The following is a 24,989-nucleotide window of genomic DNA, read 5'->3' as shown; positions in this document are numbered from 1 at the left end:
AAGGATAAGCAGGAGCCTAAGATATGTATTTGCTAACTTAACTTTCCCATTGTCACAGTTACCATTTGGTCTTAGCCAGCAAGAGATTTCAAATGTGGGAAATTAGTGAAATGCATTCCACTGAGCATTATGTGGAAAAGAGTGACTCCAGGCCCAGGGAGTTAATTACTCCTCATTTATGATAAGGAATGAATCTGCTTATCTCAAAGTTCAAGTGGCCAGCTGGTACCAAATACTTCCCCCAGTCCCCAGGCATCATGAATGACACTTTGTCCTACATGCAGGACTCTGGGCTGGAGGTCAAGGTCTTTCACACTTGACTTGCTTACCTAAGAGTTCTGCAAGCTGGGAGAAGGACAGAGTCAACATTATGTGGGAACAAAGACGCCCTCACAGAGGATAACTTTTGCCCCTGGTAAAGCTGGTAAAACCTGAGAATAACCAAATCACCCTGAGGGTTGGTTGGAACAGCGGCTATCCCTCAAATTGGCATCTTGTTCTACAAGACCTCTTGACCTTGAATTTCTACCCCTACATTGTTTTCATGTGTTCCACAGACCTCCTGCCCCCAGGCTCTCCCACCTACTGCCTTGAGATCTTGCCATCATCCTATCAGGTTCTAAAAGAATCATTCAAGGAGCACCTGGGTGGCTCAGTCAGTTAACCATCTGACTCTCGATGTTGGCTTTGGTTATGGTCTCAAGAGTTGTGAGATCTAACCCCATGTCAGGCTCCATGCTCCGCTTAAGATTCTCTCTCTGCTTCTATCCTTCCCCTGCCCTCTTGATCTCTAAAAGAAAAAGAATAATAAAAATAAATAAAAACAAAAGAATCATTCAAGAAGCAGAATCCAGACTCCTTGCTCGGGCATAATCTTGCCCTACCTCATTCCTCTAGGCCCTCAGCAGATACCCAGCTGGCCTGCGCATGGCCCCCCACACCCAGCCTGCCCTTTGCTCATGCCTGGAGTACCTTCCCCACTCTGATTAGTTATACATAGTATCTCCTAAGTAAACATTCTTTCCAAGTGAATGAATCTAAAACCTACCTGTTTTCAATTAGCAATAATCGCGCCTCGGATAAACCTCATTGGCTACGATACTGCCACTGCGCAAAGCTAAAACCTACCTGTTTTCAAGGCTCAGGTCAATTTTAAACATAAATCCTTTCCTGAGCACCACAGTCTGAGGGCATCACTCTGTTGTCTGAATTTTAAGTATCATTTATACAATTGACAAGGTATATTTGGTTCTGGGACAGACAGATCCCAAGGCTCTAATCAAATTAAGACACTGTCCTGCCCTCACAGAGCCCAGGAGTGCAGTGGGGAAAGTTAGAAACACAATTATCCAAAAATAGCATGGGTACAGTAATATCTAAAAGAAAATGTCTTGCTATTGTTAAATGTGTTTATTGAGATCCTACTGAGCACCAAGCACCAGCCTAGGTGCTTATTGTTCCTATTATGGTTTACATTTAATCCTAATGGTCCACACTGAAAATAAATTAAATAAATAAATAAATAAATAAATAAAAGTGAGAAAAGGGGGGAAAAAGAAAAAAGAAAGAAAAAAGGAAATCCTAATGGCCCATGCCACCAGTAAAAAATAAATTAAAAAAAAAGACTCTGAAGAGTTAAGTTGGTTTCCCATGGCTATTTGGATAAGCCACAGAGCCTGGATTCAAACCCACTGGAGTCTAGGCTTCTTTCACCACCTCCGCAGCCTCCCACCCCTGAGGTATCTGCTGTGTTAGGGGACACAAGTAGTTAGACTGGAAGGAGGCAGGCAGCCCAGGTAAAAGGAAGAGTGAATAGTCCAGAAAGCCAGGAGAAGAAGTGTATGTCGAAAGGAAGAAGCAGTTCAGGTGAGCCTGGGAAGCATGTTAGGCTCAGTCTTACAGGAGATCTCCAGTGTTCGTGCTGCATGAGGTTTAGAGCCTCAGAAGCTGGAGGCTGCCTCAGACCAAGAGCAAACCCTGCAGAGATACCCTCAAGCTGCCTAGAGGCTATTGTTCCTATTTATCAAAACTCCTTGCCGCTACCTGGGGTCCTACCTTCTCTGGGGCTATGCCCATCACAGAGTTGTCTGAAGACCATCAAACAGGGGCACCTGGCCGGCTCAGATGGTTAAGCATCTGCCTTCAGCTCAGGTCATGATCTCTAGGTCCTGCGATCGAGCCCCAGGTCAGGATCCCCGCTCAGCTGGGAGTCTGCTTCTCCCTCTCCCCCTGCCCCTGTCCCTGCCACTGCCCCAGTCCCCTGCCACTTGTGCTCTCTCTCAAGTGAATAAATAAATCTTTAAAAAAAAAAAATCATCATAACAGTAGCACAGTGTGTGAGACCCTCCAAGGTACGTTCTCCCACCTAATCCTCCAGACACCACAATAAAGTGGTTGTGCCTGTCTGACGGAGGAGGACACAGAGTCTCAGAAAAGAAGAATATGTCTGCTTGCAATGCAGCTTTCCAGCATCCATGCTCTGCACCACTTAACCAATGAGAGTAAGAAATCGTGAGGCAGCCCCTCATGAAATGCCAAGGAGAGGAGCTGCCACGATCTTGAGGAAACATATCTAAGTTGAACTTGCTATGCTCATATGCAACAAATATGAAAATCATTTAACCGGGCTGTGGCCAGAGATGTGCATCCCTACATGATCAAAGCCAGGCCCTCAGATGCCCCGAGAGTATCAGAGCGCTTAAGCATCCTCTCCTGGAGAGCGGTTTCTCAAAACACCCTGATTCCATTCTTGCAGCCCATTCCCCGCCACACTAACCGGCAGCCCATTTAGCTGAATAGCTAAGCATCTGCTCTATGCCAGGTGCCTTCCTAAGAGCTGGGATTAGAGCAGTAACACAGAAGAGGAGATCTCGGCTCTCCTGAAGCCTGACGTCTGGCAAGGGTGACCAGTAGAAAGTAAACGAGAGGACCTCTGGTGACAAAGGCTATGAACGAGGAGACGTGGTGGTGGGACTGAGGGGGAGGCTGGCTTGGAAAGCCCTTCCTGGGAAGGTAGCATTTCGATTCAAACCCAGATGATGAGAAGGAGGCAGCCTTCTGAGCTGCAGGATAATGAAGTCCTCATACTTAGGGCTCCACCTTGACTTGGTGGGCTGAAGAGGACATTGGCCGTGATCTAGTCCCAACTCCCGATTTATAGGGGAGTCCAGAGAGGCTTGTTGAGATGAAAACACGAGGACGAGGTGACTTCACTGACCACAGCCTGTTTCCTCCCACAGAGCCTTTGGTACTCACACTGGAAATGTACACACCTTACGTTTATGCTTTTAATCCCCTCAAACATGTCTCATTTATAATTTTATATTCAGTACAGCCCTGGGGAAAGCGAGGCCATCACTGATAGATGGTGAAACTGAAGCCCCAGCTGTCTTGTCTAACGGACTGTCACCACTAACCAAACAACAGCACGGGCTCTTTGTGCCCCAGTCCCGTGTCCTTTCCCCTGGAGGAGAAGCAGCTGTCCACAAACACAAGACATCATTACTAGCTACTACATAGTTTATGGTGCAGAGAACATACAAAAGAGTTAAAGATAAGAACAATTTACTTAGTCATAACACACAAACTCAAAGTCCCTGAGTTATTTGCTGCAGGAAAGAACATGTGACTACAGGTGACTAGACACCCGCACGCCTGTGAGTTCTGGATATAGGACTGAGAGCAAGCACATTGAACCATTGAACAATGCTGCAGGGACAGCTGAGGAGGAAGGAACCTGCCCGGATCAAGGGTCTCCTCCGCTGGAAAACCCTTATATAAAGTCACCTTTAAGTCCCTTAGTCTCTTCCTCTTAGGAAGAGACCAGTGGTTCCCAAACCTGGCTGCACACCAGAATCGTCTGGAACGTTAAAGAAACAAAGATTTTCAGACCCACACAAGACCCAAAGAATTATAAACTTCAAAAGGTAGAGCCTGGGGAGGTTACTTGAAAACTCAGCCACCTAGAAACTCACTGGTTTTTTCTCATTTCTTAGTGTTGTTATGTGATGAAAAGAGGAGATGCCCATTTTTATCGGGTGGAAAGTTAAGTTAGGGTTTACCCTTGAAGGGATGCTTCCAGAAGAAAATCTCTAATACACAAAGCCCTTGCCTAGTGGGAAGGTCAGAGGAGTATCCCCCTGGTGACCTGTGAGGTCTGTTGTCATGCTCCCTTTGGGCTGCTCGCCAACCCCCTAGGCAACCATGGGAAAGCTTTTTTTGAGGATCAGTTTACCAATTCCTTTGTGAAACAGACCCGAACCTGTGAGGGTCAGGCATCACGAGCAGAGAGAACCTCAGAGTGTGAACAATTCCCCCCGCCACCCCCACCACAGAAGGCCCCTGGCTCCTTCCCCATAGGCCTCCCTTCTGCCCTGGATAGCCAGCCACTGCTTGGAAAAGGAGAAAGGAAAAGAAAGAAGGAGGTTCAAGCCCAGGCAGCTGGTGCCCTCAGTCAGGGCGACCAGAGTCAGCTCTTACCTGAATGTGGAAAGAAGAAAAGCTGGTCCGTTCACCGGGGAATTCTCTCTCTGCTGGTGAGCTCTAGTCTTGGAACTCACTGGACTTTGAACAAAGATTGATTTAAAAGCTGATGTATTTAACAGGGACCTGTGGTCTGAGTTCAAGTGACCTCTGTCCTGCTTCCTGCCAGCTGGTGGGCCCTGAGCAGCTCAAACCTGAGACAACCTGCAGCAAGCCCAGTGCCACCGCCCACCTAAGCCCTGAGGGGACGCTGCTGCCCGTCTGCCCCTCCCAAAGAAGGGGGGGCGGGGAGAAGAGAAGGGGCATTGGGGGAGGAGGCTCCTCTGCTTTCCTCATTTCTCTCCCTTGGCAAAGGCCTTGGTCACACCAAGCAACACTCAGTGAATTAGGACCCTCCACCGTGCCCCATCCCAGGGTTGTGGGGGCGCTGCAGGCCACCACCAGAGGACCCTCGAGCACGGAGGCCTCCCTGGGGAGCAGGAACCTCTGAGACCCCCTACCTAGTAGAAGACCTGAGGCAGACAAGCCACAGTAAATGGAGCAAAGCCCCTCAGGCGCCCTCCTCCGCCCCCTGGGAGTTTTTACCTACACTCAAAACCTTTGCTCTGACTTCCCAGACTCCCCTCCTCTTACCTGCTCTCTCCTCCCTCCCTTTTCTCACCTGAGGATGCTCGGTCTCTATTCTCTAGCCTCTTGAAAATTGCCTTCCCCTTCCACCCACTTCCCTCTCCGGCAAGCCCAGTGGGGGAAGGTGGAAGGCTGAGGACCGCCTGGGCAGTGGGGAAGGGCTCCAGGCACCCAGAGCAGCAGCTCAGCCCTACCAGCAGCACCCACACAGGCAGACCCAAGCCCGGCTCCTGACTGACCTGGATCTGCAGCCCACACTGCAAATGAGGGCGAGAAAGTGCTCCAGGCAGTAAGGCGAAGCTAACCCCAGTCCGTGAATGGGAGACCCCCTCCTCCACCCATGCCTAAAGGGCTACTGACCTTGGATGGGCCTTAGGTTTTCCCAAGAAAGGCTTGGCCCAAGCCAGAGGGTAAATGGTCAAAAATGACAAACATCTGAGCAGCTAACTCAAATCAGATCCTGTCCGTTTGGATTGCCCTGCCCCCGGGGCCTCCTGTGTCTCTTCCTAAATGGCCATGGAGAAGGGAAAAATCTTGACTGAAGATCAGAATACCTGTGTTCAAATGATGACTTTGCCATTTCAGGGCTTTACTCTCTAGAGTAATTTTTCTTTTCTTTTCTTTTTTTTTAAAGATTTTATTTATTTATTTGACAGAGATCACAAATAGACAGAGAGGCAGGCAGAGAGAGAGGAGGAATCAGGCTCCTTGCTGAGCAGAGAGTCCGATGCGGGGCTCAATCCCAGGACTCGGGGACCATGACCTGAGCTGAAAGCAGAGGTTTTAACCCACTGAGCCACCAAGGTGCCCCTAGAGTAATTTATTTCTGACTCGGAGTCTCACTTAACCTTCATCATCTGTAAATAATTGTAATTATATTGTTTTTAGAGGTTTTTGTTTTTTTTTTTTTAAATATTGAGTCAAAAGGTCTCTCGCTTCTGTCCATAAATCCTAATATTTCCCTCCAGAGTTACTCTAGGTCTACTCTATTCTACATAGCAGCCCTTCAGATATTTGAAGGTTGTTATACTCTCCATAAACCTTCTTTTCTCTGGGATAAAGTGAATGCCCCTTATTCCCTAAGGCTATCTGCGGAGGCCATGACTTCATGGCTTCTCCCCAGTTGTCCCCAATTTGCCTCTTAAAATCAAGGGTCTAAAGGGGGAACTTTAAGGTGAGGGAATTGTTGTGGATCTTGTTCTCTATCTTGAATGTGGGGGTGGCTATTCGATTGTCTAAAATTACCAAATTTCATCAATCTATACATGTAAAAGGGTGAATCACACTGTATATAAAAGATATCTTAATTGCTAAGAAGCCTACATCAGTAATATTTATTCTTGACACTTGTAAAATTTAAAAAGTTGGGTGACAGAAATCAAATGAAAACAGCCCTCCCAGTGGAGTATATACTCATCAGGAGACTTCTCAGACTGGCCCTCCATCCCAGTGCAGAAGGGGAAATAGTCACAATCTTTGAGACTGGAAACAGAAAAGACATCGAAATGCAGAGAAAGCAGGGCACCTGAGGGGCTCAGTCCGTTTAGCGTCAGGCTCTTCATTTCAGCTCAGGTCCTGATCTCAGGGTCTTGAGATCAAGTCCCATGTTGAGCTCCACACAGAGTCTGCTTGAATTCTCTCTCTCTCCCTCTCCCTCTGTCCCTCCTCGCTGCTAGAACTCTAAATAAATAAATAAATAAATAAATAAATAAAATCTTTAAACAGAAAGAAAGAAATGCAGAGAAAGCTTTGGTTCAAAATCAAATAGGAACAAACATCTTTTTTAAGTGACTAAAGAATTTCTCAGTGGAATGTTGAATGAAATGAGGTTTAACCTCCCTAAAACTTGAATTTTATTTACTTTTTTAGAAGTCTTTTATCTATTTATTTGACAGAGAGAGACAGTGAGAGAGGGAACACAAACAGGGGAGTCGAAGAGGGAGAAGCAGGCTTCACGCTGAGCAGAGAGACTGATGCAGGGCTCGATCCCAGGACTCTGGGATCATGACCCGAGCTGAAGGCAGCGCTTAATGACTGAGCCACCCAGGGGCCCCTAGAGCTTGAGTTTTAAAAGCTCTCCTGCCTATGAATGGATCTGATCTGATTAATACAAAGCAGAATTGGTCTTATTGATTGCTTAGACCTAGACATTAATGAGAAGAGCAAACAGCATTATCTATTATGTACCTGGTAAGCCATTATAGCCACTATTCTGTTTAAAAGGGCACAATGCTTCAGGCCAATATCTCTATTTCACAGATAAGAAAAGCGAAAACTCACGTGGTCAGTTATTCTGTCTGGGATCATTTGGTGCAGAAGAACTGAGAAGCCTGTCTGGGCATTGTGGCACCTGTACAAAAAGGCCCCCAGCCACCCAAGAAGGAATGTGCTCTCCTCCATAGTGGTATTCAAGCAGAGGTGGATGGCTGTGTATCTGTTAGATGCTGAACACCACGGATCTAAGACAGCTGAGCCAGGAAGGTATGTGCTGTAAGCCCTGGTGTGTATGTGGAAGGCCGTATGGCTGAGGGTCGTGAGCATGGGCTCCGGCATCAAACAGATGTTGCAGTGAACCCTAACTCTGCCGTTAATAGTTTGGATGGGTTTGTGTTTTTTTATTGTGAGCTCAAGTTTGGGCTTTATCTGCAGGAACTCTTGGCAGCCTGGGTGGAGGGTCTGCTTTGTTTCTGTGAGGCAGCCCACCCCTCATCCCTTAGAATGATGAAGAAAGACACTGACAACAGGGCCAATTTGTGTTAGTTACTTGCCTTAGTGTTTCTAGATCATGCAAACAATTCACATCAGTTACAACCCCAGCCCCTTCTCTTTTTTTTTTTTGAGTCAGGGAGGGGCAGAGGGAGAGGAAGAGAGAGGATCTTAAGCAAGCTCCATGCCCAGCACAGAGCCCAACACAAGGCTCGATCTCACTACCCTAAGATCGTGACTTGAGCCAAAATCTAGAGCCAGATGATTAACCAACTAAGCCATCCAGGCCCCCCAACCCAAGGGCCTTCTTTTTGTTTGTTTGTTTGTTTTTAGATTTTATTTGTCAGAGAAAGAGAGAGAGTGTTCACAAGCGCACAGCCAGAGGGAGAAGCAGGTTCCCCGCCAAGCAACGAGCTCAATGTGGGACTCGATCCCAGGGTCCTGGGATCATGACCTTATCCGAAGGTAGCCTCCTAACCCACTGAGTCACCCAAACATCTCTACTCAAGCCCTTTCTAAAGGCAAATCTGTGTTTGGGAACTCACAGGAGGAAATTCTTTTTTCTTGACAGAGTCCAGGCCAAGATAGATGGTTTCCTTGCTATCCCTGATCAGTTCTTCCCTATTCTGTGTTTTCCATAAATAGATCCCTCTTCATCATACGTTTATATTGTGTTTATTATTTATTTTATGCCCCTCCCCCACCACAATATAAATTCCCCAGGGGCAAGATTATATTTGTCACTGCATCCCACGTGCCTGGAATAGGAGCCTAAATTATAGCAAGCTTTTCAAAAAATGAAATTGAGCAAAGGAGTGAAAATATGCATCTCATTTTGCCAGCTTGGTTTTAGTCTGGCCCTTTCACTAAGAAGGTGGATTTTTGGGGTCTCAGCTCTATCTAGGGTCCCAGTTCCTCAGTCTTATCTCCTATCCCAAAGTGACCTTATGAGAACAAACTGCTTGCTTGCTGTTTTTTCGGCTTCCTCTTCACTTCCCGACCTTAGAAATTTCTTTCCTTTCTTGCAAGCTTAACTATCTATTGAAAAAGTGTTTGATATATTCTAACCCAGCATTCCTATGGCCTTTGAGGAGGGAGGATTTTCAGGTTACCAGTCTTCCATGTTTCCAGAAATGGCTCTGCCACTTACCAGTTACTTTGCTTCTCAAAGCTCCAGCTTTTTCTTCTGTAAATATTAGTAATATTAACAACCTCACAGGGTTTTTAGAAGGCTTAAGTGAAAAGACATTTGTTGATCTCCCGGAACCTAGTAAATGTGCAGCACAAAATACCATTACTACTATTGTTTCTGCAAGTCATGCTCTCCTGATTTATGGGCACACATTGTACAGACGAGCTCATATAAACAAACAGGCTAGGAGTACACCCTGGGCAAGTCAGGAGATCAGGATGTTTGGGGGCATTATGGATGGTACGCCTGCCAGCCCAAGGCACAGCATTCTGTGCAACTGATCAGAAACAGAAAACTGGTCAGAAAACAGAAAATACAAAGACCTCCCAGTGCTTCCCAACACTTTCCCCACCGTGTCACACAGAAATTAACAGTTGTCTAGTTCACGAGGGTAAACAGATGAGGCTCTTCAAGGCTGGAGTGACTCATCTAGGACCATCTGCCCTAAGCTCTCCCAAACTCCTTAAAGGTTAAAGGGATTGCTACTTTGCCACACTCATAGGAAACTATAAAATATTACTAAGAGCCACTAAAGAAAACGTAAGTAAATGAAGATTATATCATAGTCATGGACGGAAACTTCAACACTGTAAAGATGTTCGTTCTCTCCAAACTGACCTACAGATTAATGTATTTCCCATCAAACTTCCCGCAGGGCATGTTTGTTTACTTGCTTGGTTGGGGTTTTTTGGTGGAAGTTGACAAGCTAGTTCTGAAAAATAAGACTCAGGAAGCCCTCCTGGATAACAAGACAGTAGAGTGATGGTAATTACTACAATATGTCATGGGCACCAGATGGACAAATAGGCCAACGGAATAGACTAGGAAACCATCCCCCGCAAACAGACCCAAACAAATAAAAACAGTTGATTTGTGACAAAGAACAGAGGGAAAATTTGGTCTTTTCCAATAAATTTTTCTGATGTATTCCTTTCAGTTCTCATTTATTTCTTCCCAAGCTAAAACTCCATACTCAGTAAACAACTGCCCATTTTCACCTGTCCCCAGGCCCTGGCAACCACCATTCTACTCTCTGTCTTTATGAATTTCATTACTCTAGATATCTCACATGAGCAAAATCATATAGTATCTGTTTATTGTGACTGGCTTATTTTTCTTAGCAAATGTCTTCAAGGTTCATCCATACTGTAGCATGGGTCAGAATTTCCTCCCTCTCTGCGGGTGAAGAATATTCCATTGCATGGACACACCACATTTCACTTATCTGTTCGTCTGGTGATGAATTTGTTAGTTCCACATTTTGGCTATTGTGAATAATGGTGCTATGAACACAAGTCCCCACTTTCAGTTCTTTCGGGTACTTACCCAGAAGTGGAGTTCTCAGATCATGTGGTGATTTTCTGTTTAGAGTCCTTCGGAACCCACCATACCCTTGTCCATAGTGGTCGCACCAATGTACATTCCCACCAACAGCACAAAGTTCCCAATATCTCTACATCCTCACCAGTACTTGTTATTTTCTGGGTTTTTTAAATAATAGTCATCCTGATTTTTTAAAAAAAGATTTTCTTCATTTATTTGTCAGGGAGAGAGAGAGAGCACAAGCAGGGGGAGTGGCAGGCAGAGGGAGAAGCAGGCTCCCAGCTGACTAAGGAACTCGATGCAGGACTCGATCTCGGGACCCTGAGACCATGGCCAGAGCCAAAAGCAGATGCTTAACTGACTGAGCCACCCAGGTGTCCCAATAATAGTCATCTTCATGGGTGTGAGGTGACATCTCACTTGAGTGATGTTCCTCTGAAAATGAATGCTTCTGAGCATCTTCTCATGTGCTTATTGATCTTTGGTATATCTTCTTCAGAGAAATGTCTGCTCAAGTCTTTTGTCCATTTTTTAATCTGCTTGTTTGATTTTATTTGTTGAGTTGTACAGTCTCAATTTTTTGGCTATGCAACCAAGATCCAGAGAGGTGAAGTGACTTAGCCAAGGTCACCTCAGGTTCATAGCAGACCCATGGCTAAAACCTAGCACTTTTATTCCCAAGGCCAAAGCCCTTTCCTACTACACCAATCTGCCCGGCTCAGTACAAGATAACAGCCTCCAATCCTCACCTTTAAGATTCAGCCCTGATATCCCCAAATTTTTACTCCAACTTCAGATCTGATTATCCCTGTCTTACCCTGTCTTTGTAGTAGCTCATTAACTTGGAGTCTAGCATTTTCAGCTCCAGTGGGTTTCTGTCCCTGTCCTGAGTCAGTATTTATGACAGTCCTCCCCCCGCTTGGACTCCCCATGTTACTCTGGCCTCATCCACCACCTGAAGAGACGATCTGTGTAGTCTGCATACCTGCTGAGGAATTTATTAGGCCAGGGTCCAGATGCAGACCTGAGATAAATGTTTTACAGCGGTGCAAGGCCACTGTCCCCCGCCACATCACACATTGGAGCCCCACATGATTGCTGATCTGAACTTTCTCGTTTTTCTCCGCAACAAGGTGGCAGGTCAGGGGAGGCCCGAGGACCCCTAGAGAGCTGTAAATTATTAACACTTGCAAGCTGGCTGCAAATGATACTTTAGCAGTCATTCCCTCCCTCATTCTTTTTCCCAGCTGAGGGGGCAGAATACACAATACTTTTCCACTAAAAGGAAAACTGAGGTGCAGAACATGAACAGTCTTGGGTTCCTGCCTGGACCAAGTCTGAGTCCTCTCAGAGTCTGGATTTGGGTCTCCACCTGCGTCTTTCTGAGAACCACAGAAACAGAAGATCAGTGGTCCTTGGGAAATTTGGACCCCTTCTCAAGGGCCCCAGAGGGACAAGTTCGGGAACAGGAGAACAGCAAGGAAAGTACCAGGCCTCTCGAGGTTATAGCCTCTACCCTTCACGGAGAAACTATCCAAGGCGGAAGGGCCAGTGAGAGAGAATCAAGACCAGGAGCAGCCTAGTGGCCCCAAGTCTATAGCATGATTTAAAAGATACCCTTTTGGGTCACTTGGGTGGCTCACTGGGTTAAGCTTCTGCCTTCAGCTCAGGTCATGATCTCAGAGTCTTGGGATCTAGTCCGGCTTTGGGTTCTCTGCTCAGTAGGGAGCCTGCTTCCTCCTCTCTCTCTGCCTGCCTACTTGTGATCTCCCTCTCTCTGTCAGATAAATAAATAAATCTTTAAAAAAAAAAAAAAAAGACACCCTTTCTTCAGGGGCTCAGTCAGTTAAGCATCTGACTCTTAGCTCAGGTCCTGATCTCAGGGTTCGGAGTTCAAGCCCCATGTCAGGCTCCACACTGGGTCTGAAGGCTACTTAAAATGAATGAATGAATGAAAATTAAAGACATCACTACCTCAAAGTTTTGCCTCCTTTGGGATGGTTCTAGTGCCTCCTGACACTCCAGTTTGGAGCACTAATCTATGTAGACCTTGTTTTTTCCCACTGTTTAGAATTCCAACATGCAGGGCACCTGGGTGGCTCAGTGGGTTGAGGCCTCTGCCTTCAACTCAGGTCATGGTCCCGGTGTCCTGGGATCGAGCCTCACATCGGGCTCTCTGCTCAGCAGGTAGCCTGCTTCCACCTCTCTCTCTGCCTGCCTTTCTGCCTACTTGTGATCTGTCTGTTGAGTAAATAAATAAAATATTTAAAATTTAAAAAAAATAAGAATTCTAACTTGCCAGAAAAAAGATAATAGTGATGCTTGCCTTCGTTATCCACTGAAGAATGTACATTTTCTTCTCAAAGCCCAAGTCTGGACCAGGAGAGTCCCATCTGATCTGCCGTTAGGTGGAGCACAGCCTCTGTGCCCAGCCAGCCAGAGGACTGCCTTCGAGTCCTCTGTTGGCAGGGTACTCTTTGCTAAACACCATCTTTTACCTTTCCCCTAGATCAGCCTGAAAATATCCTGGAGGACAAAATGTGAATCCCTGATTCAAAGAATCGGGCATCCGGAAGGCCTGAGGTTCCCGGGGGCTGTGGGAAGGCTGAGAAAGTGCAGATGTCACAAAGCATGGGAGGCTGGTTTCCTCAGCTCCTGTGGCCAAAGGCAGAGCTTGGCAGGAGCCTCAGGGAGGAACTCGGCGACAGCTTCATGCGGCTGCTCCCAGGAGGTGAGAGGCAGAGGAGGATGGGGCATCTGTAGCCACAGTGTTGTGTATTATATGACTTCAGTGTACCCGGAGTTGCGGAGAGAAGACTTCTTCCTATTTATTCACACAGCACAGCGTGGCTCTGGGGTAGCAGTGAGGGGGCGCATAGACAGAGCACAGACAGAGCTGAGACTGTGGCTAGTTCTACCATGAGGCCTGGAGAAGCTCAGTGCACCTCTGTGCAGATCAGTGGATGAGCCGGTGGCAGGGTTTGGACAGCTGAGCCAGTGGTCCTGTGGGCCTGGTCCCCTGTCAGCATAAGGCCTGGCCTGGCTGGTGTCCTCTGGGACCAGGGACAGACAAGATAGACTCTCTAGTGCACCATAGTGACATGAGGAGATTTTTCTCTGCCTTCTATTTACAAGACAGAACTTCGGGTCAATATTCCTGGGGAACCATTCACTAAAGACTGGAAATGAGAAGTGAAACTGAGAGAGACATCCTTCCCAAGGCTTGTTCTGCCATCTTGATACTCAAACCCGGTCTCCATAGTGAAACAGCCCTGACTCCCTCCTCACATTTTACCAAGGACTCTGGGCAAGAAGCCAGTGGTGACAGCGGCTGGGGATGAGGACTGGAATGCCCACACAGCTTTGCTTTAAATGTCCTCTGGCCTGGAGATTGGTTTCCTTCCAGAGAACTGTTGGCTGCAGCAGAGGTCTCAGTTCATCTTCTCCAGGGGAGCTGCTGGGTTTCCCACGAAGTCCCTGGAGCCAGGACGGGCTGAGGCCACGGCAGAGAGGGATATAGATCCTTCAGCTTCTGACATCCTTCCTCACAGTCACTTGGGCTCCTAACCATCACACCAGTCATGAAACAGGTGTAAGCCCCAAGTCCGATCAAGGATCAGAGGTACTCTCCCCAACCAACACCCCCACAAACCCACACAGTAAGAGCCTTGCATGGCTGCAACCAGGCAAGCCTCAGGAGGAATGTGACACAATGACAGAATTTTCCCTCTGCCTGCAGATGTCAGCCGCTAGCATCTTCGTTGCCTAAAAGTCCAATGTGGTCAAGTGAAAAGTGAGAATTCATCACCAAAGTTAAAACGATCTTTGACTACACTGACTAGACAAGACTGTGACTATGCTAGGCAGGGGGCAGGTCTGAGGCTCCATGTACTTGACAAGGGAACGGGACAAACTAGACTATGTTCAGAGAGAATGACGAGGCTGAAGGACACACTGACACTGGACCATAAGGAGTAGTTGAAGGAGCCGGGGACACTTAGCCCCGAAAGGAGAAGTGTTAACTAGTATGATGACCTTTCTTCAGAGGTTTGATGGACTTCTGTGTAGGAAGGGAAACTAGGTAATGACAATAACTAACATTAACTGAGTACTTACTATGTGCCAAGTACCACACTAACTGTTTTCCATACATTTTCTCATTGAAACTAGCTATTGATCCCATGACAAAAGTGCTATTATCAGGCCCATTCCACGGAGGAGGAAATTAAGAAAAGTTGAGTGACTTAGGCCATCTCCTAAATGGAGTCAGAAGATGAACCTCGCAGTCTGACTCCTGTGCCTGGGGCTGAACCACCATCCAGAACATGTTCTGTGTGTGGCCCTCAGCAGAACAGGGAGCCATGGTTGGAAGTTAACGGGAGGCAGATCTGAAGGCAATACGACAAAGAATTTGTAAACCGGAGGTGCTCAGAGAGAACGCTGGGCGGGTAGTCTGGATGGTAATGAGCCACACACCACCAGAGAGATGAAAGCAGAGTCTGCAAGAGGTATCACACACAGCAGTTCGCAAGGAGCAACTCGGCGAATGCCACACCAAGAAGCTTGTGAGGGACACAAACACATGGTCGGACCCCACTGCAAACCTATGGAATCAGACACTCCGTGGCAGGGCCCAACCATCTGCATTTTAACCCTTGTCTAGTGGCTTTAATACACACTCAAGTCTGAGAATCACTGGCCTAGAATTTTCTGCACCCTGCCAGCGACTGGACTAGACCTCACCATTCTCCAGAAGCAAGAGATTATTTAACATCCAACCAGATCTTCTTTTAATGTTGAGCACTTCCTAGTAATACCCAGAACACAACGTATCAGTTGGTAGCTTGTACAACTGGCCTCAGATACCTCAGACATCCTAAGGCTCACAGGATAAATATTTGGGAGGCTGTGGGCCGGAGGCTGCCCCAAGCCCCCCAAGGGGACACAGCCGACACTCCGGTCACTTCAGTGGCTTCACTGGATTCCAATAAGCCTGTCAAGTTACCCCTATACCATGTTTGTTTATATTGTTCGTACACCTGAAAAATGCTTACCACTGCCTTTTGAAATTCCACCTCCTTTCAGAGTTTAATTCAAACGTCACTTTGTCCACTGAAGTAAGTGCCCCACACTGTCCGTCACGGGGACAGTCTCCAGTTCCTCTCCCGGTTCCTCTGGGCTTCCTCTCACTTGTGTGGTGCTTACAGCACCGGGCACATTCTGCCTCGGCCAGCACCTTGTCCCTCACCACCAAGCGTGCTCTCTTTGAGAACAGGCCAGCTGGTGCTCCGTCACATCAACCCCGCAGGGCCCAAAACACAATGACATTCAGTGAGGAGGGAGCAGAAGCAGCATCTTGAGGAAATCATGTACGCAGGTGTTGCACGACGGGCAGATGCACCCTGATTGGAAGGAAGTCCTCTGCCATTCGCTTTCAAGCCTGAGGTCTTTGCAGAATTTTGAGGGTTTTGCAACAACCACTGTGAGCACACGTGTGTCTGCTGGTGCTCAAGGGGCCCCAAAGTTGCAACTCCACAGTTTTGTTATCTTTGACTTTTTTTCATTGTTGCATAGCCTCCTGCTGATGACAAAGACTGAAGGGTGTCATGGCCAAACTTCTGGGTGTCCCACAGAGATGAGCACCAGCAATTCTCCATTTCAAGGAACAGAGAAGTCATAAATTTGGCCACTTTTGTAGGGGCTGGGATAGAAAATACTAGACCCCATTCAGCAGTTCATGTCTGTGGGGCCCGGTGTCCTATGGCTGTCGTGGACCGGTCCTGGGCCCAGGATGATGGTGAGAGACCTGCAGATGAGAGGAGAGACTCCCCTCCCCCACCCCACAGCAATCCCAGCAACCTCCCACCACCCAGCTGGTTTCCATCCCCCAGGAATCCACACATTCTGTTGTGAAAGCTGAGCAGTTTAACAGAATAAGGAGATGGAGCTGATGCCTGTCTCACCTGATAACATGACAATGGCTTTGGTGGGTCCCCTGAAAGGACCACAAACCCCAGAGCACTTTTCAGGTCTAAGGACCACAGAGTACTATAAACCAGGAAATCCCTGTCCACACATGGGTGAGTGATTCTAGATTTGTCGTGAAAAATTTCCCTGACCCCTCTTCTTCTGACAGTCCTTGGGCTCCTGGGTAGCTTGGCATTTGTCAACAATCACGTTGGTTATTTGTTTCAGAACCATGGGGCTTCTCATTGTGCTGGGTCCTCTCTGGCATGGAGCCTGGCCCAGCCTTGCAGAAGTTAGAACCCCAAACTTCTCACTCTCAGACCGATGGTCTTTCCATCAAGGTGCGTGACACTAGAATTCGGGGATAATCCCGGCAATCTCCCAGTGACCTCCCTTGGACCCCAGTGACCAAGGAGGAACAGATCAGAACAGAATGGAAATGGGTCGAAGGGGTCATAGATGGGGAAACAAGGTCAGCCATTCACCCACTCATCCCCCCCCCATGCAGGACCGTTTGGGCTGTCCCACTCTCCATCCCCCACGCCGCCCCCGGGTTCCCTCACTGTGCCACCCTCTTCCCCCTTCAGCCTGGAGCTGCTTTCTCCTCTGTCCTGTCCTTACGCAAAGCCTTCTCTCAGGAAAAGACTTGACACCCTTCTTTATACTTGAGAGCACATGCTCAGTCATTCTATCATCAGTCTTATCTTCATTATGAATTGTCAGTGAAAAATCTTTGTCCCCCAAGGTGAAGGAAACAATTTCAAAGAGTGCTTTTTCTCAGCCCCCTCAGCAGATAGTCTGTCTCTAACACAAAAAGGAAGAGGAAAAGCAGCAGAGGATGAGGTGGAAAAGAAAAAGTTCACAGTGGGGGTGGAGGAGAGAGAGGCAGGAAGACCCCTGATTGCTACAAAAACCCATGCTGTGGTTTTCAAAGACCATATATACAAGTCCTGAAGGTGTGAGCAATGACGGAAGTGGGAGACGACCAAAGAACAAGACAGCGGCTGAGAGCTCGTTCAAAGTGCTTTCACCAGAGCCCCCAGGCTGAGAGCAAGAAAGAAGAACTTCTGTCCCAAGGTAATGAGGCCGCCTGGGAAACTGGGGTCTGGGAGTGGGAATGGGACCATTGACAGAACTGCTCAGGGAAGGACAGGCTGCCAGTGAGGTCCTTGAGAACCCCTAATTTTTGCAATGCTCTTTACCCTTAGGACGCTAGAAAGAGAAGTGTTACTGTGCCAGCTGGGGCACCATGCTCGCTCTTCCCAAGTCAGCTTCCAGGGATCCGGGCCCCGTTCTAACACTTGCCTCGAACATGAAAGAACTGTCCTGCATGTTCATGGGAGGGAAATCCAGGTAAGCTCCCGAAGTAACAAACCTGACCAAGCACAAATCTCTTATGCTGTTCTAAATCCTGCAGGCCACGTTTTTTGGTCAATGTTCATGGGGGATGAATGACAAAGGGTCATGTTTATCGATAACAAGGACATGGTCACTAGAGGACAGTTCTCAAGACTTGGATCCACTGTCCTCCGGATCCCTCAAAGCCTGGCCTAGGACAAGCCACTGGGCTCCATGGATCTTCAGACTGGTCCTGTGAAGCACCCCAAGGGAAGTTTATACCCAGATGTATGCTCTAGGAGGGGGAACACCAACAAGAGAGGCTTCAGGCCAACTGGCATGTTTTGGCAGAATAAACCTGTGAATTCCAGAGTGAAAATAATGATTTGGAAACAGTTTTCCATGGGATGCCAGGTGGTGCAGTCAATTGACTGTCTGACTCTTGGTTTCAGCTCAGGTTGTGATCTTGGGGTCGTGGGATCGACCCACGTAGGCTCCATGCTCATTGCAGAGTCTGCTTCAGATTCTCTCCCTCCTCCCTCCCCTCCCCTTCCCTCCCCTCTGTCTCTCTGTAAAATGAATGAGTAAATCCAAAAAAAAAAAAGAAAAAGAAGAACAAGTAGTTTTCCTTGGGGCACCTGTTGTGGCTCAGTCTGTTAAGCAACCAACTCTTGACCTCAGCTCAAGTCTTGATCTCAGGGTCATGAATTAAGGCCCTTATTAAAAAAAAAAAAAAAAAAAAAAAAAGAGGGAGAGAGAGAGAGAGAAAGAAAGGGTTTTCCTCTAAGTTCCAGAGTTATGCACTTTAGTGGAAGACTTTTCATCTAGAAATCAGGAGAGCTGGTTTCCTCAGTTTCCCTAATTACAAAACAAGGAGCCTGTTCTGTAGGAGTTCTTAACTGAGGGTCCATTCATGAGATTCATAAACCCGAGAGAAACATTATATCTTTATTTCCACCAGTTTCTAACTGAAAGTTAGCATTTGTTTCAATTATGAATGTAGGAAACCAACCACAATAGAATTTGCCATCAATAGAAATCAGAAACATTTCCAAATCTCATTACAGTTGTTACAGATTTCTCAAAATGTCACATAGATTCATCACTACTATGAGATTATGATGATTTACTGATGCTAGATCTTAGGAAACACACTACACTATCACATGTTCCAATGTTTAGATGACTATTTTGATATAATTTGTTTCCTTTGTTATCCTTTATATTTTGTATTATTAATTTGTAAATTATTCTGAGAAGGGGACCCACAGGCTTCACCAGACAACCAAAGGTGTCTGTGGTGCATTTATGTTATGGTTGAGAAGCCCAACTCTGTGTGTCAAGGCAGGTCAGGGCCTCAAGCCTGAGAAAGCAGACAAGTGCTCCAAGGGCCTTCTGAGACTGACTTCAGTTTACTTACTAATCTGTTTCTATTTTAAGAAAGTTGGGTGTATGGTGGTTGATGAAATCCCATCTCTAGGTCTGGGGCATCCTTTCCAGCTTGGTGGGAGATCTGCAAATGGCAATCTGCAAACGAATATTTGTGAAGCTGTTTGCTAACCTTCCAGCTCCTCTGAGAGGTTAGATCAGGACTTTGGTAGCAAAAAGAAGAGCCTCTTCCTTCCAGTCTTTACCCACCAGCAGTGGGTCCACACTCCACAGAAAATGTCAGGCACAGACCCACGTGTCATTTAATTATCGCAACATTCACAGGAGGGAGCTCTAAACACAAGAGGAGTGTAAGGCTGAGCAAGGTTGGTAACATGCCCCAGATCATATGAAGCTTGGATTTGAGTCTGGGACTCCAGGTGCCTCCTGCTTTCTAAGGTCAGGGAGAAGGAGGGTGTTTACCTCCAGAGGCACATCCTCAGAGTCCAGAGGTCCTGGGCACCCAGCATAGTTCAGGGACCGCGAGGAAGGCTGAAAGGTGACGATGCCAACCTAACCTGGACCCTCATCGTTGCCAACTCCAGGGCTCGCCATGTCTTATGAGGCAGAGGAGACCTGCATCTAGCCTGTGGACCCAGAAAGTCCCCACCTTTCGCTCCCCAACACCTCTTCCCGCTTTGGAGGGGTCTAGTATAGGTTGTGTCCTCAGGACCCCCCAGACCGGATCTTGCACCGCCCACACCTCCAGCACTAGCTCAGGTTTTCCCCAGCTAGCCTGCACACCCTACCCCGCGCCACCTCCGGCTTCAACTAGAGGGCAGCGCCCTCTAGTGGTCATAACGCAGAAGCAACGGTACCTTCCCCACCCGGCCCTGCCTGCATCACACCGGGGTGCTCCCCCTCCAGGCACCAAGGTCACCTACTCCAAGAGCATCTTTTCCCCATGGCCCCCACCTGCCCAGGCCCCCTGAACGGCCCACGATAAACTTACACGCTCTGCTCCAGCTCGGCCCTAGGCACCACGAAGGGCGGCCACTCCGGCATCAGCCCCTGGGAGTCTGCCCGCCACTCTGCCGCTCTCTTCTTGGAAGCGGTCCCTACCACGCCCCTCCCATCCCGCTGCACCAGTCCCTCAGGAAACACGCCTAGAGAGGGGACGTGACCTTCTCAACATCTCGCAGCTAGCTAATGCACAGCCAGGACTGGAAGCCCAATCTTTCCAGATCGTTCCCTGCCTTACCTCACCACCAGATCCCCAGTCAGCAAACATCCGTCAAGGCCCAACTGCATTCCGGTCTTGCAGCCTTTCCAGACCTCTCATCCAGAATTTCTCCTTTCCTATTCCTTGATATACTTTATGACCTTGTTATTGTTATCACAGCCTTCCTTGGATTGCAGCCGTTCCTGAGTGGCTAGATAAATGTGAGGAGAGGGACAAAGGACATGAAAGACCCGCATAACTTGGGAGTTAGAATCCTAGCTCCTTCACTTAGAAGCTGTGATTTTTAAGCTCCTCACAACGCCTTTCTAAGCTTCCATACGCTTGGTAAAAGTGACACATTTTTAAATAACTAGAAAAGCCGTGCTTTATAAGAACGAAACACAATTGTGGATGTGGATGTGGAGGTGTTTGGGACACTGTAAATTGCTGCAAATATGAGGAAGCATAAAAATAATCATGGCTAACATTTACTGAGTCTTTATGCCAGCCACTACCCTGGCATTAAACCATGTAAGTAGTTTACATGGGTTGCCTCCTTTAACCCACAGAACAACCCTGGAAAGAGAATATGATCATCATTTTACAGCTCAGTAAGTTGCTTTTCAGAGAGGTTAAGAAACTTGCCAAAGCCAGAGTACAGATGGGTCCTTCTGACTAGAGGCTGTATAGAACCACTGAGAGAATCAGCCTCTGTTTTAGTTGTCTCTCTGGGCTCTGTGGTGCCTAACACATCATAGTTGATCAGTGTTTGTCAAATATATTCATTTATTAAGGGCTGAGGATGGTTCCTATCCCAGGAGCCTAAGTATAAGTGTTTCCTTAGATCTGGCATCAGTAAGTGTTGGGACACAAGCCGTCTGGTTCCAGAGTCTATGCTTTAAACCACAAACCTAGGCTAAATGAATAACTGTAATTCTTCTTCATCTTCCTTTTTCAAGTTTTTTAATTTAAATTCAATTAATTAACATATAATGTATAATCAGTTTCAGAGGTGGTGTTCAGTGTTTCATCAGTCTTATATAACACCCAGTGCTCATTACATCACGTGCCCTCCTTAATGCCCAGCACCCAGTTTCCCCATCCCCCCACTCACCTTCCCTCCAGCACCTCTGTTTGTTTCCTATGATTAAGACTCTCTGACGGTTTGTCTCCCTTTCTGATTTCATCTTGTTTTATTTTTCCTTCCCTTCCCCTATGTTCCTCTGTTTTGTTTCTTGAATTCCACATATGAGTGAGATCATATGATAGTTGTCTTTCTCTGACAGACTACTTTGGCTTAGCATAATACCCTCCAGTTCCTTCCTTGTCCTTGTAAATGACGAAATTTCATTTCTTTATCTTCCTTTTCAAATCAGATAATACTTTGTGGCTAGACACAAAGCATGTCATTCAATGTTTTGTTTCAAGAGTCAGTAGGACAATCTGGTGGAGACATGGAAGAGCATGAAAGTAAGACAACACACAGGAGAAGGAACACAAGGTCAAGGCTAGGGCAGTAGCCCTGGGGGCCGGACGACTGGGAGTTTTCATTAGGATTATAACAAACTAAGAGGCACCTGAATGACTCAGTTGGTTGAGCATCTGCCTTTAGCTCAGGTCATGATCCCAGGGTTCTGGGATCGAGTCCCACTCACTTTGGGCTCCCTGCTCATCAGGGAGCCTGCTTCTCTCACTGCCTGTCTCCCCTGCTCATTCCATCTCTCTCTCTATCTCACGCACGCAAAAATAAATAAAACTACTTTTTTAAAAAGTGGTAGTAGGGGCACCTGGGTGGCTCAGTGGGTTAAAGCCTCTGCCTTTGGCTCAGGTCATGAGCCCAGGGTCCTGGGATGGAGCCCCATATCGGGCTCTGTCCTCCATGGGGAGTCTGCTTCCTCCTCTCTTTCTGTCTGCCTTTCTACTTACTACTTGTGATCTCTGTCAAATAAATAAATAAAATATTTTTTTTAATAAAAAAATAAAAAGTAGTAGTACTACATTAAGTGGAAGAGTGTTATATGAGGAAAAAAAGCCTCCTTACATTTACGTGCCTCCCAACTGACAGGAACTGCCCTTCCCCACTTAAAGTTCACCTCTTTTAATATTTTCCACTTCACTTTTGGATACAAAGAACAGAATCGTGGTTGCCAGAGAAGAGGAGACTGAGGGGTGGGTGAAATGGGTGAACAGGGTCTGGAGGTACAGACCTCCAGCTGTGAAATGAACATGTCATGGGGATATGGTGCGCAGCATGGGGACTACAGTGAATGGTATTTTAGTGCACATTTGAAGGTGGCCAGCAAAGTGAATCTTGAAAGTTCTCATCAAAAGAAAAACATTTTTTGGTAAATTTTTATGGTGATCAATGGTGACTAGAATTCCTGTGGTGATCGTTTCACAGTGCATAACTATTGTCAAATCATTCCTTGTAAGTCATATCATGTATGTCAATTATACCTCTATAAAAAGATTAGAAATAATCAAAATCTTCACTGGTAGGAATCTATGAGAATAAATTCACATAATTATGAACACCGTGCAACAACTTTTTTTTAAAGATTTTATTTATTTATTTATTTATTTGTCAGAGAGAGAGAGAGAGAACACAAGCAGGCAGAGTGGCAGGCAGAGGCAGAGAGAGAAGCAGTCCCCAATGAGCAAGGAGCCTGATTCGGGACTTGATCCCAGGACGTTGGGATCATGACCCGAGCCAAAGGCAGCGGCTTAACCGACTGAGACACCCAGGCGTCCCTGTGCAACAATTTTTAAGGAGGGAAAGCTGTTTATGTACTGATAAGGAATGTCTCCGCAGGACACACTGGTAAGTGAAAAAAGCAAAATATAGAACAGAATATACAGTATGCTATCATTCATTGTTATTTATTTATTTATTTTTTTACAAAGGGAAAGATATGGAACCTCTTAAATATGCATAGAATAGCTCTAGAAGTATCCCCAATAAGGCAACATTGGTTGACTCTGGGAAGAGGCAATAGATCACTGGGGGTGGGAGTAGGAAGGAAACTTTTAACTACACAGCTCTACCCCTTTGAACCCTGTGAATAAAATTATCTATCCAAAAAGTTATAAACGATTAAAGTGTTTAAATATATTTTAAAAACACTTATATAAAGAGAGGGGATTTTTAAAAATAAGAATATTTATTTTATATGCATAGCCCTGCAATTTGCCTTTTTTTTTCCAATTTGCCTTTTTTTATATAATGGTGGATTATTGATCCCTCCTCAAGCTCATATTTAAAGAACTCATTCTTTTTTTTTTTTTTTTAAGATTTTATTTATTTATTTGAGAGAGAGCATGAGTGAAGAGAAGGTCAGAGAGAGAAGCAGACTCCCCATGGAGCTGGGAGCCCGATGCGGGACTCGATCTCTGGACCCTGGGATCATGACCTGAGCTGAAGGCAGTTGTCCAACCAACTGAGCCACCCAGACATCCCAGAACTCATTCTTTTTAATAATATATGATTTTCTACTGTATGAATGATTCAAAATTTCTTCAAGGATTTCCAACTGATGAAAACCCTGGTTTTATCTTGCTTTTGCTTTGGGTTCAGTTTGGGTTTTTTGAGATGAGAGCATTTTTTCTTAGCCATGATTAGAAGATATAAACATTAAAAAAAGAACATATAAACATAAAAGACAAAACAATAAAATATTGGAAAAAAGTATAACTTCCACCTGAGGGAAAGTTTTTTTTTTTTTTTTAAGATTGTATTTATTTGTTTGACAGACAGAGATCACAAGTAGGCAGAGAGGCAGGCAGAGAGAGAGGGGGAAGCAGGCTCCCTGCTGAGCAGAGAGCCCGATGTGGGGCTTGATCTAGGACCTTGGGATCATGACCTGAGCCGAAGGCAGAGGCTTAACCCACTGAGCCACCCAGGCGCCCCTGAGAGAAACTTTCTTAAACAATACAGAGAACTATAGATCACTTAAAAGAAAAGACAGATAGGTGCACTGTATTTAACTACATGCAAATGTGAATTTTCCTGATGGAAAAAAACATTTTTTCAAGAGACAATGAATTGGGAGAAAATATTTGTTTAAAAAAAAAAAAGTCAGGGTAATATCTCTAATATAGAGAAAAGCTGATTTTTTAAAAAGTTGATTTGGGAATAAAAAAGCAAAGGATATGAACAGGCAATTCATAGAAGAGGAAATACTAATGACGAATAAATGTAAGAAGAGAGCCTCACCCTCACTAGTCATGGAAATGCAAAATAAATCAACAGTGAAATCTAATTTTTCATTCATCAAAATTGGCAAAAATGTAAAATATTCAGTGCTAACAAGCGCATTCTTTTTTTTTTTTTTAAGATTTTATTTATTTATTTGACAGAGAGAGAGAGATCACAAGTAGGCAAAGAGGCAGGCAGAGAAGAGGGGAAGCAGGCTCCCCACTGAGCAGAGAGCCCGATGCGAGACGATCCCAGGACCCCGAGACCACGACCCGAGCTGAAGGCAGAGGCTTAACCCACTGAGCCATCCAGGTGCCCTAACAAGCGCATTCTTGCTGAATATCTGAATCTCAACCATATTTCTGGGAAGCAATCTGATAATATGTAGTAGAAAAAAAAATTGTGTTCCTAGTCTTTGACCTAGTAATGCAACTTAATTTAGAAAAACATATTCTGAAAATAGAGCCTTTAGTGTCTCTGTCTCTTCCCTCTTTTCTCCTCTCTTCTCTCCAGTGAACCTCATTTGATTAACTTTCTCGCTTCCCAGCCAGCTGGACTTAGCCAACTTA

General features: G+C 46.2%; 1 protein-coding gene, 2 long non-coding RNA genes and 1 other non-coding gene across 4 annotated transcripts in view; 1 reads left to right on the top strand and 3 right to left on the bottom strand.

Annotated features, from left to right (window-relative positions):
• Window positions 1-4,637, bottom strand: part of PDZK1 (PDZ domain containing 1) — a 37,943-nt gene extending 33,306 nt beyond the window's left edge. Inside the window, exon 1 of the mRNA XM_032301791.1 lies at window positions 4,480-4,637. The gene's annotated coding sequence lies outside the window, so the exon portion shown is untranslated. The remainder of the gene's footprint in view (window positions 1-4,479) is intronic.
• On the bottom strand, window positions 980-1,119 carry LOC116568296. Its single transcript, XR_004276538.1, has one exon. It is a non-coding gene; the product is annotated as a U4 spliceosomal RNA (small nuclear RNA).
• A 591-nt stretch (window positions 4,638-5,228) lies between the features above and the next one.
• LOC116567025 lies at window positions 5,229-21,317 on the bottom strand. Its single transcript, XR_004276079.1, has 3 exons — window positions 20,016-21,317; window positions 12,154-12,158; window positions 5,229-5,241 (listed from the first exon to the last, which is right to left on the bottom strand). It is a non-coding gene; the product is annotated as an uncharacterized LOC116567025 (long non-coding RNA).
• Window positions 17,284-24,978, top strand: LOC116567024. The gene is made up of 3 exons (XR_004276078.1): window positions 17,284-17,374; window positions 17,506-17,650; window positions 24,968-24,978. It is a non-coding gene; the product is annotated as an uncharacterized LOC116567024 (long non-coding RNA).
• The last annotated feature ends 11 nt before the right edge of the window (window positions 24,979-24,989 follow it).

The sequence above is a fragment of the Mustela erminea genome, chromosome 10, assembly GCF_009829155.1.
Source record: "Mustela erminea isolate mMusErm1 chromosome 10, mMusErm1.Pri, whole genome shotgun sequence".
Lineage (NCBI taxonomy): Eukaryota > Metazoa > Chordata > Mammalia > Carnivora > Mustelidae > Mustela > Mustela erminea.
The sequence above is the reverse complement of the archived record's forward strand: the minus strand, read 5'-3'. Positions and strand labels throughout refer to the sequence as shown.